Source organism: Balaenoptera musculus, chromosome 1 (genome assembly GCF_009873245.2).
Source record: "Balaenoptera musculus isolate JJ_BM4_2016_0621 chromosome 1, mBalMus1.pri.v3, whole genome shotgun sequence".
In the NCBI taxonomy this organism is placed as follows: Eukaryota; Metazoa; Chordata; class Mammalia; order Artiodactyla; family Balaenopteridae; genus Balaenoptera; species Balaenoptera musculus.
The window spans coordinates 7,183,638-7,193,617 of NC_045785.1; positions in this window are offsets into that span (position 1 = coordinate 7,183,638).

Sequence of the window (9,980 nt, forward strand, 5' to 3'; positions counted from 1 at the left end):
GACGGGGGTTGTGGGGGGGGGGTGTTCTGGGCAAACAGCGTGAGCAGGGGCTTAGCCGTCTCTTTGCGAGATCCCGTCCCAACCAGCGGGCTGGCGTCCTAAGCGTCCCAGCACAAGTTCTGGGCCCAGGCTGCCTGGTGACTGCAGAGTCTGCATTTTCATGGGCTTCATTTTGACGCTGTGAAGTAACAAGACCACCATCCAGGGTTGAGCTGGGGATAATTAAAGCACCACACGAAGCAGAGGGCCTCTTTCGGGCCCAGCACCCATGGGGAGGGTGGATGGCGGGTGCCTGGCTCCCTGAGGCCGGCGGGGCAGATGGGAAGGGACGGGGCTGGGCTGTTCACTGACCGCACGCAGGTCACAGCTGACCTTCTGGGGCAGCAGGGCCAAGCTGCCTGCAGGTGGAGCCACAAACGCCCTGAGTTCACTGACCTCAGTGGTGTGATGTCCGCTGAGGCTGTGACCTCAGGGGGTCACAGGGCCCACTTCTTAGGAGCCCTCTCCTCCCTTGAGCCTGCGAGGTGCCTGCCCAGGAAGAACCAGAGGCTCCCTTAAAAGTCACGCGGGTCCCCTCGCTCAGGGCTCCCACCCAGCCCTGTGCTGGGAAGAGGAAACCCAGCTGAGGGGGCCGTGGGGAGGCTCAACCACAGTTGTTTCTGTGAGGGATTTCTTCCTTTAGATGTGTCTATTATTATCTTACTAATGTCATCTGTTGTTGTTTTTTTTTTTCTTTAAGATTTATTTATTTATTTATTTATTTATTTATTTGGCTGCATTGAGTCTTAGTTGCGGCACACGGAATCTCTCGTTGCAGCGCCCAGGCTCTTCATTGTGCCATGCGGGCTTCGTTGCCCCGTGGCATGTGGGATCTTAGTTCTCCGACCAGAGATCAAACCCGTGTCCCCCTGCATTGGAAGGGGGATTCTTAACCACTGGACCGCCAAGGAAGTCCTGTTGTTTTCTTATAAAAGGGAAATACGTTTATTGTAGAAAATCTAGAAGTACAAGTGAGCAAAAAAAAATGACTCATAATCCCACAATTAAAATATTGGCATCTACCCTTCTTCTTCTACATACATATCTTTTTTTTTTTTTCTTTTACGAAAATGGGATCTTTCTGTACACAACATTTTGTCACTTTATTTCTCACTTTACACCATCATGGGCCTATTTCCATATCAAGTGTGATTTCTCGTCCCTCTTAAAAGCTGCCTTCCCCATGAGCACAAGCAGGTAATTTTACCTTCCCTTACTGCTGAGCATCTAGAAGGCTTATTTCTCCCTGCTTTTATAATTGGGACAGCAGTAAGCATCTTATAGGAACCTACGTCTTCCGTACTTAAGACTTTTCATAGGATAATTCTTGAGAGTTGAGTTGTTCTATCAAAGGTTTTCAGGATTCTGAAGCTGTTGATACGCGTTGCCTGGTTGCATTCTAGAAAGCTACAGAAAATGGTGAGTTGTTTTTTGTTTGTTTTTTCAAAAATCTTGAGCTGACTTTTGCTTTGGAAACCTGAACCTGGTTACCAGACAGCTTATGTGGTGGGGTGGAAAGATGATCAGAAGATCGAACTTCTGGTCACATTTGTAAAGAGATGGTTCCCCACCCCCTCGGGCTCCAGGGAGGGACTTGGTGGAGGGTGAAGGGGAGCAAGCAGGGTGCCCAGCACCATGTCTAGCAGCGAAGCTCAGTTTTCAAGTGCTGGGCTCCACTTGGGTTGTATATCAGAAAAAAGTTCTGCAGATTAAAAAGAAAAAGTTTTGAAAATCACTGCTAGCATACCAGCTACCTTACCAACCTTGTGATGCCTGGACCCTTCCGTGCAACAAGAGCTGAAGGACCTAGATGATGACCTCCTTAGAAGGGTCCAAGGGGCGATCAGAGTCAGAAGCCCCCCCTTAGAGGATGTTTGAGGGGTCTGGAGTGGCTCCACTGCTGCCAAATGCTTTTTGTGGTAGCAGCTCTGAGGACGTTTTGCTCCAGGGGGCAGAAGTGGGGAAAGCTGCTCTCAGTCCCCGAAGGGTCTGGCAGGTGAGAGCGAGCTGGATTACGGTGATGGAGGCGAGAGATCCAGGATTTCTGCAGCATCTTCATCCATTGCCAGCCAGATTTCCACGATAATTATTGTGGTGCCCCTAGCATGTGCCAGGCTGTGCTAGGCACTGGGGCTACCATGGTGGGCAGAACAGAGATGCCCCTGCTCCCCAGAGCCTACCTGGAGCAGGAGGGGCGGGCTTAGGTAAGTACCCAGTACATAATTACACACCTGAAAGAGCTGTGAAGTCATGGGTCATGGTCCCTTGAGGTTAGAGATGAAACTTTAAGGCAAGATGAGATGTATCACTATAAGTGGGAGTAAGTGCTTATGCAAAGGCCCTGGGGTGGCTTTCAAGGAATCCAAAGGTTAGTGCGGCAGGAACCCAGGGAGGGAGTGTGCAAGTAGCTCCAGGTGAGCCCAGGAGGAGAGCAGAAACCACCCACAAAGGGTACCATGAGGGGCACATTAGGGATTTCAGATTTCATCCTAAAAACAAAGGGAAAGCCAGTGTCGAGTATAAGCAAAGGAGGGACAGGAGCAAATGTGCTTTTTTTTTTTTTGGTTGTGCCACGCGGTATGCGGGATCCTAGTTCCCCAACCAGAGGTTGAACCCGTGCCCCCTGCAGTGGAAGCGCGGAGTCTTAACCACTGGACCGCCAGGGAAGTCCCAGCAAACATGCATTTCTAAAAGATGATTTATCAGAGCAATGAGTATGGGTAGGAAGAGCACAAGAACAAAACCAGGGAACCATTGGGGGTGGGGAGGGGAGCTGCTACGTGGTTCAGGAGAGAGAAAATAGCAGCTGGGACGGGATGGAGGCAGAGTGACACTGTCAGGTTCCAGGGACAACCCACAGGACTTGGTGATTGGAGGTAGGGGCAGAGGAGTGTCCAGTTTGACCGCTGGGTTTTTAGTGAACACAATTGGCTGGCTGAAGGGGTCCTTCCTGACCTAGGGAAACTAGAGTGGTGGCAGGGGCAGAGCATAGGCTTTGAACATCTGCATGGGGTCCTTTGGAGACAACTGTGCCCCTGCCTGGAGCCCTCCTCTGACTGCACAGCTTCAGGTCCCACTAAAAGGCCGCCTTGAGAGGCCCGCTCTGAATGGGTTCCCCTATTATTCTCTCAGTATCGTACGGTTTCTTCCATGAATGACAAGTGGTGGTTGCCCACTGAGATGACTTACTCGGCTGCCTCTCCCTTCAGAACATAATTTCCACGAGAGCAGAGAACTTGGCCTGAAGTTGAGGCTCATTAGCTGTTGATGCATGAATGAATAATGAATGAAATGTCCATTACGCTGCCAGCATGCAGGTATGTCCGGGTCTCAACTCCAAGGAGAGGTGTCAGGAAGGACACACATTTAGGGCTCCCTGAAGCCAGGGGGAGAGTGCCAGATGCTAGGCTTCAGAGCCCCTTTGGAGGGTCTTTCATGGACCTAGAGGGCAGACCAGGAGCAGAGACAAGGAGAAGGGAGACCTGGGCTGAGCACTTGTGGGCAGGGCAGGAGGCCAGCGGAGACCAGATCCCTAGGGAAGCCGCAAGGGTCACACCTATCCCATTTCCACTGGAGGGGAGGACACGGTCCCTGCCCGCAGGGTGTGCAGTGCTGGTGGGGAGGAGACGGGATTAAAGGAACAGTCACAGTAACAAATTACTACTGTCACAGAGGAACATCAGGTAGGACAACAGAGGCCAGGAGGCATCCAAAGCCCCTTCCCACCTAGGAAGCCATGACCCTGGAGTAGGTGGGGAGGGCTGCTCACGATGGGGGGAGGTGAAGGCAGAAGGTGGCAGAAGCCACTGTCAAGAGAAGGGGTCCTGCAGGTTTGGTGGCACTTCAGGCTTGAGAGACACAAGCTCTGACCCTCCTCTCTGAGCTGAACCAAGATGCTAGAGGGTCCCTGTGAGGGCCGGGCTGGGAGAGGCATGGGAGAGAAGCCCACCTCTAACCTCGTACTGGAAGTCACTGGGGAGTGGGTCTGATTTAGGAGTTTTGTCTTGGATTGTCTGGAGGAAAGTGTCTGCCACCCACACTCAGAGGTGAGGTCTCTGTGTGGTTTAAGGCTGGGCTGGGTGTTGGGGTAGGCAGAGTCTTTTTTTCTCCTGTTTTAAAAATAAATTTATTTATTTACTTATTTAATTTTGGCTGCGTTGGGTCTTGGTTGCTGCGCGCGGGCTTTCTCTAGTTGCGGCGAGCGGGAGCTACTTCGTTGCGGTGTGCGGGCTTCTCATTGCGGTGGCTTCTCTTGTTGCAGAGCAAGGGCTCTAGTCATGCGGGCTTCAGTAGTTGTGGTGCGAGGGCTCAGTAGTTGTGGCTCGCGGGCTCTAGAGCACAGATTCAGTAGTTGTGGCACACGGGCTTAGTTGCTCTGCGGCATGTGGTATCTTCCCGGACCCAGGCTCAAACCTGTGTCCCTTGCATTGGCAGGCGGATTCTTAACCACTGTGCCACCAGGGAAGTCCAGGCAGAGTCTTCATGGGGAAGCTGGGGATGGGCATTTGTAAATATCTGGCCTGGTGTGACCCCACCAACCTGCCCTCACCCCAACAAAGGCAAAGGGGCCAGGCTGGATCTGGGGGCCGCGGGGAGGGACCTCACAGGGACAACAGGTCCACCACCTGGCCCGGAGGCCGCCCCTCAGAGGTGGGGACACGAGCTCTGGCTGTTCCATCCACTGCCCCAGGGATGGAACCTCCTACCTCAGGGGCACGAGCAGACCGTGGGCAGCGGCGATGGGCAGAGCTGCTGGCTCTGGACCTGGACAGGACCGGGGATGAAGCCGCAGCTGACTCTGGGGATGTTTGTCCTTCCCCTTCCCAACCAAGGACGGACCACTAACCATGCTTAGAGCGGACAGTCTCCCACTGGGCCCAAGCCCTGGGATTTGAGGGGGAAAACTCAAACTGACTGGGACGCTGGGTTTCGGCTCTGCCCTCGCTGCCCGGAAAATCATATGCGATGTCAAAGAAACAGTCCCCTGGGGCAGAAAGGGTGACACCTCTACTATATGTTTTTGGGGTTAAACAAAGCAATTTTGTTTTGGTTTGGTTTTTGTTTTGGGGGGGTTTTTGTTTGTTTTTGGCCACATGGCGGGGCATGTGGGATCTTAGTTCCCCGATCAGGGATCGAACCCGTGCCCCCTGCAGTGGAAGTGCGGGAGCCTTAACCACTGGACTGCCAGTGAAGTCCCACAGAAAGCAATTTTGGGTGTGAGTCCCAGGGGGTTTACCTACCCTACTCAGTGTATTAAGTAGCCTAACTGCCCAGGGCTAAGTGTGCAGGTGAAATTTTGCTGGGGTCCTTTCACTGTTCCCCTCAATTCTGAAGGTGGAAAGAGTTTTCTGGTGGTGATTTCTTTTTTTTTTTTTAACTAAAAGTTGTTCAATTTTTGGAGAACCAAGTAAGACCTGAGTCCAAGATTTATGAGCATAGCAGCATTTTCTGTGTTTGGTGTTTTCCTCTACTGAGCTGAGTTATTTGCTACTTAGCTTGAATCGCGTGTGGAAATTAATAGCAATACATGTGTAGGGGCTTCCTCACTGCCTGTGGCACCTTAGCCAGAATCAGGCAGCCTGTGTGTCAGGGCATCGCTGCTGGGGCCACTCAGTGCATTTTATAGAATTTCTTTAAACAACCTGAACTCTTCCTTTTAATACTAGTGGATCTTTCCCAGTTAATCCATCTAAATTATACATATTAGCACAAGTCCACATAGCATAGCCCTCACCTGCCCGCCAGATCGCCAGAACATTCCCCAAGAACTGCTGGTGCTGCCTTCCGGCGAGGAGATGCATGATTTCCCCTTTTCAACTTGCTGTAGACATAATGCAGGAAGACTAATTGATTTAAGGAAAAGCCCGTGGTTTTCTGAAGTTGATTTTATTGCCAGGCCTAGTATGGAGCAGCCGTCTATCACTGGTCAAGGCATTTTATGACCTTGAGGCCTCCCTGCAGCTGCTGAGAGGTTTGCTGAGTTGGGATTTTGTCTAGAGACTTGGTTATCTGCTTTCAGAGACACTGACAGCTTGTCATGAACTTGCAGCTCCCAAATTCACTGTGGTGGAGGCTGAGGGACATGGATCTCTATTTTGACCTTATAAATAGCAAAAAGGGTGGGGGAGTTGGATTGAATATTTCATTTTTATTTGGCCCCTTCACTCCACACTGCCAAATCACCAGCTGCACTAGCTGATGACCTTATAGAAGAGCTGGTAGAAATGGCCCCAAGTGACCACAGGCACAACCAAGCAGTATAGAAAGAGACCAAATCAACAGGTCCCATTTTCTGCTTCCATGCTGAGTAAGCAGTAACCAGCCCAAAGTTGCTTTTCAACTGTATTTTTTCCCCACAAAATCACTAGAATACATGGAATTGGTATGGATTTCCAGAATATTAACCTATGTAAAAACAAAACCTTATTATAGAGTTTTTCTAGTAGTGATATCAGTTCATTCGTTGTGAAGATTGTACCATAATTATGTGAAGTGCTAGCAATAGGGGAAGCTAGATGTGGGGTATACAGAAACTCTCTGTACCATCTTTTCTGTAAATCTAAAATTGTTCCAGGGACTTCCCTGGCAGTCCAGCGGGTAAGACTCTCCGTTCCCAATGCAGGGTTCGATCCCTGGTCGGGGGACTAGATTCCACAAGCATGCCGCAACTAAGAAGTGGCACAGCCTAAATTAATTAATTAATTAATTTTTTAAAGTACTTCACTTCAAATATTGTTTTTAATTTAAAAGAAATAAAATTATTCCAAAATAAAAAATTTATTTACAGAACTTGGGGGAATCCTTAGCCTTTACAATAACACTGCTTAATGGGAGAGTTGCTTTAGTTATTTTTCTTATGCATTCTTCCCCTAATAAACATCCCTAATCTTTCACTTGGTCCCTAACTCATCATTAGAAACACACCAGCTAAATTTTTGAAATTAGTATCTTTTTAAAGGTATCAGCATAGCACTTGATGGCAACTTAAAAGCTTTCAACTTATAACTAATTCAGACTCAGTTCAAATTTGACCAGAGCCTTTTGCAGGAAACAACCTTAGAGATCATAAGACCCATTTTACAGATGAGGAAACTGAGGCACTGCTTCTCCCCATGATAATACAGAACATCAGAGGGATGGGAAGTACCTAGAAGGGGGCCTGGAGGGGTGAGGCTCTGGGTGCTTGTAATGTTCTATTTCTTAAGCTGGGTGCCGTTGGTATGGCTTGTGAAAACTTACCAAGCTGTACACTTAGGATTTGTGTGCTTTCCTATATGGATGATGTTGTGGACTGAATTGTGTTCCCTTAAAATTCATACATTGAGCCCTAACCCTCAATGTGACTGTATTTGGAGATAGCCCCTTTAAGGAGGTAATTAAGGTTAAATGAAGTCATAAGAATAGAGTCCTAAGCCAATACGACTGGTGTCCTTTTAAGAAGAGAGAAAAACACCAGGGACGCATGTGCACAGAGGAAAGACCACATGGGGACACAGCAAGGAGGTGGTCGTCTGCAAGCCAAAGAGAGAGGCCTCAGGAGAAAACAAACCTGCTGACACCTTGATCTTGGATTTCCAGCTTCCAGAAATGTGAGACAATAAATTTCTTTTGTTTAAGCGACCCAGTCAGTGATATTTTGTTATGGCAGCAGTAGCAAGCTAATACAGATGATATAGTTCAATATAAAGTTGAAAAAGTTAAAAGTTCCCCAGGTTATTCTAATGTGGACACAAGATTGAGGATCACTGCAGTAGCCCAAACGCTATCAAATTGAGATCCTTTCTTCATAGTCTGGTGCAGAGAACCAGAATATGTCCAATTTGGGGTAGGGAATGAAGGAACTAGGGGCTTCTCTGCCTCATTTTAAGGACATTATTGGTTCCTAGAATTGGGCTGTATTTAATAATTGGAAAAACCCTATAGGTCACTGAAAGTTTATGAATGTCTATGATATATACTTTGTCTATACTCTATATACTATATACTATTCTTCTATTTTTAATAATGTCTTTTTTGAGGCATAATTTACATACTGTAAAATTCATCATCTTAAAGTGTACAATTCAGTGATTTTTAGTAAATTCACAGCATTGTGTGTATAAGTATCATCACTATCTAGTTCCAGAACGTTTTCATCATCCCAAAAAGAAACCCTGTGCCCATCAGCATTCACCCCGTTTAGTCATTAGAGAAATGCAAATCAAAACCACAGTGAGATCTTACTTCACTCCTAGGATGGCCATAACAAAAGAAGACACACAGTAACAAGTATTGATGAGAATTTGGAGAACTTGGAACTCTCATACATTTCAAAATGTTAATCATAGAGTCACCAAATGACCCAGCAAGTCTACTCCTAGAAACACACCCAAGAGAACTGAAAACATATGTGACAAAAAGGCTTGTACATGAAATTTCATAGCAGCCTTATTCACAATAGACAAAACTAGAAACAACTCAAATATCCATTACTAGATTGGATAAACGAATTGTGACATATCCCCAAAATGGAATGGTACTTGGCAAAAAGGAACGAACTACTGATACAACCAACAACAAGAATGAGTATCAAAATCATTATGTGAAGGGAAAGATGCTAGATGCAAAGCAATACTACAGTATGAGCCCATTTTTGTAAAATTCTAGGAAATGCAAACTAATCCATAGTGATGATATAAAACAAAACAGATCAGTGGTTTCCTGGGACTGCAGTGGAGGGAAGGATTGATATGGAGGGGCCCCAGGAATCTTTGGGGGTCATGGGAATGTTCTTCATCCTGACAGAGACAATGTTTCTGGGGTGAATACGTTTGCCAAAACTCAGCCAATGGGACACTGTAAATGGATGTCGTTAGCAGTACATAAATTATATCTTTAAAAAGTTTATTTTTTTAAAAAAAGAAGCGCTTGTAAAAAAACAAACAAACAAACGACTCTTTCAGTGTCTCAGGTAAGTGGTTCCAATTTTTCATCTGGGTGAGGTTCACTAAAAGGAAATGGAGGCCGGCAGAATAATGACTTCCAAAGAAATCTGTATCCTAATTCCTGGGACCTGTTAGAGTCAAACAGAGTTGGAAGAAGCTACACTGCTGGCGTTGAAGACAGAAGAAAGGAGCCAAGGAATGCGGGAGCCTCTAGAAGCTGGAAAAGGCGAGGAAGCAGATTCTCACCTAGAGCCTCCAGAAGGGACACATCTTCTCGAAACCTTGATTTTAGCCCAGGGGGACCCATGTCGCACATTTCGCCCACAGACCTGTAAGACAACAAATGTGTGTTGTTTTAAGCCACTAAATTTGCTGTAACTTGTTACAGCAACCAGAGGATACTCATACAGAGGCCTCCCTGGTGTCTCTATGGGAATACCCCATGAGGGGCTGCCCTCCCCACACTGGGGGCTGGTTTCTTTTTTATCAGTGTGTGTCTCAGGTTGCAAGGGATCGTGGGGGATTGATGCTGGGGCAGCCTCAGGGTGAGCAGTAAGTGAAGTTGAGCCCAGATTCACCCACTCGGAATCCGAGACAGAGCCCCTGTGATTTTTGTCATGTGGCACATGCCGGCCCCCAGCCCCTGTGCCAGCCTCCCCCTGAGGGCCCTGAAGCTTCCGCAACACCTGCCAAGACATTCTTCACACCTGGACCCGCCGCTCGCTCATTCTCAGCCTCGACGTTCCAACTGAAACATCTCCCCGACATTGCCATCCCGCGCTGCTGAGGACCTTACATTCCCACTGGCTGGGGCTCAGCTTAGATCGCAAGCCCCTGGCCTACAATGTGGAAACAGTCTTTCTCCAGAAATGGGCAGAGGTAGGGGCCAAGGAGGGTCGCTGCTGGGTTTATGATCAAGAAATTGGAAGCAGGGGGGTAGGGGGAGGGATAAATTAGGAGGTTAAGGTTAACATATATACACTACTGTATATAAAATAGACAACCAACAAGGACCTA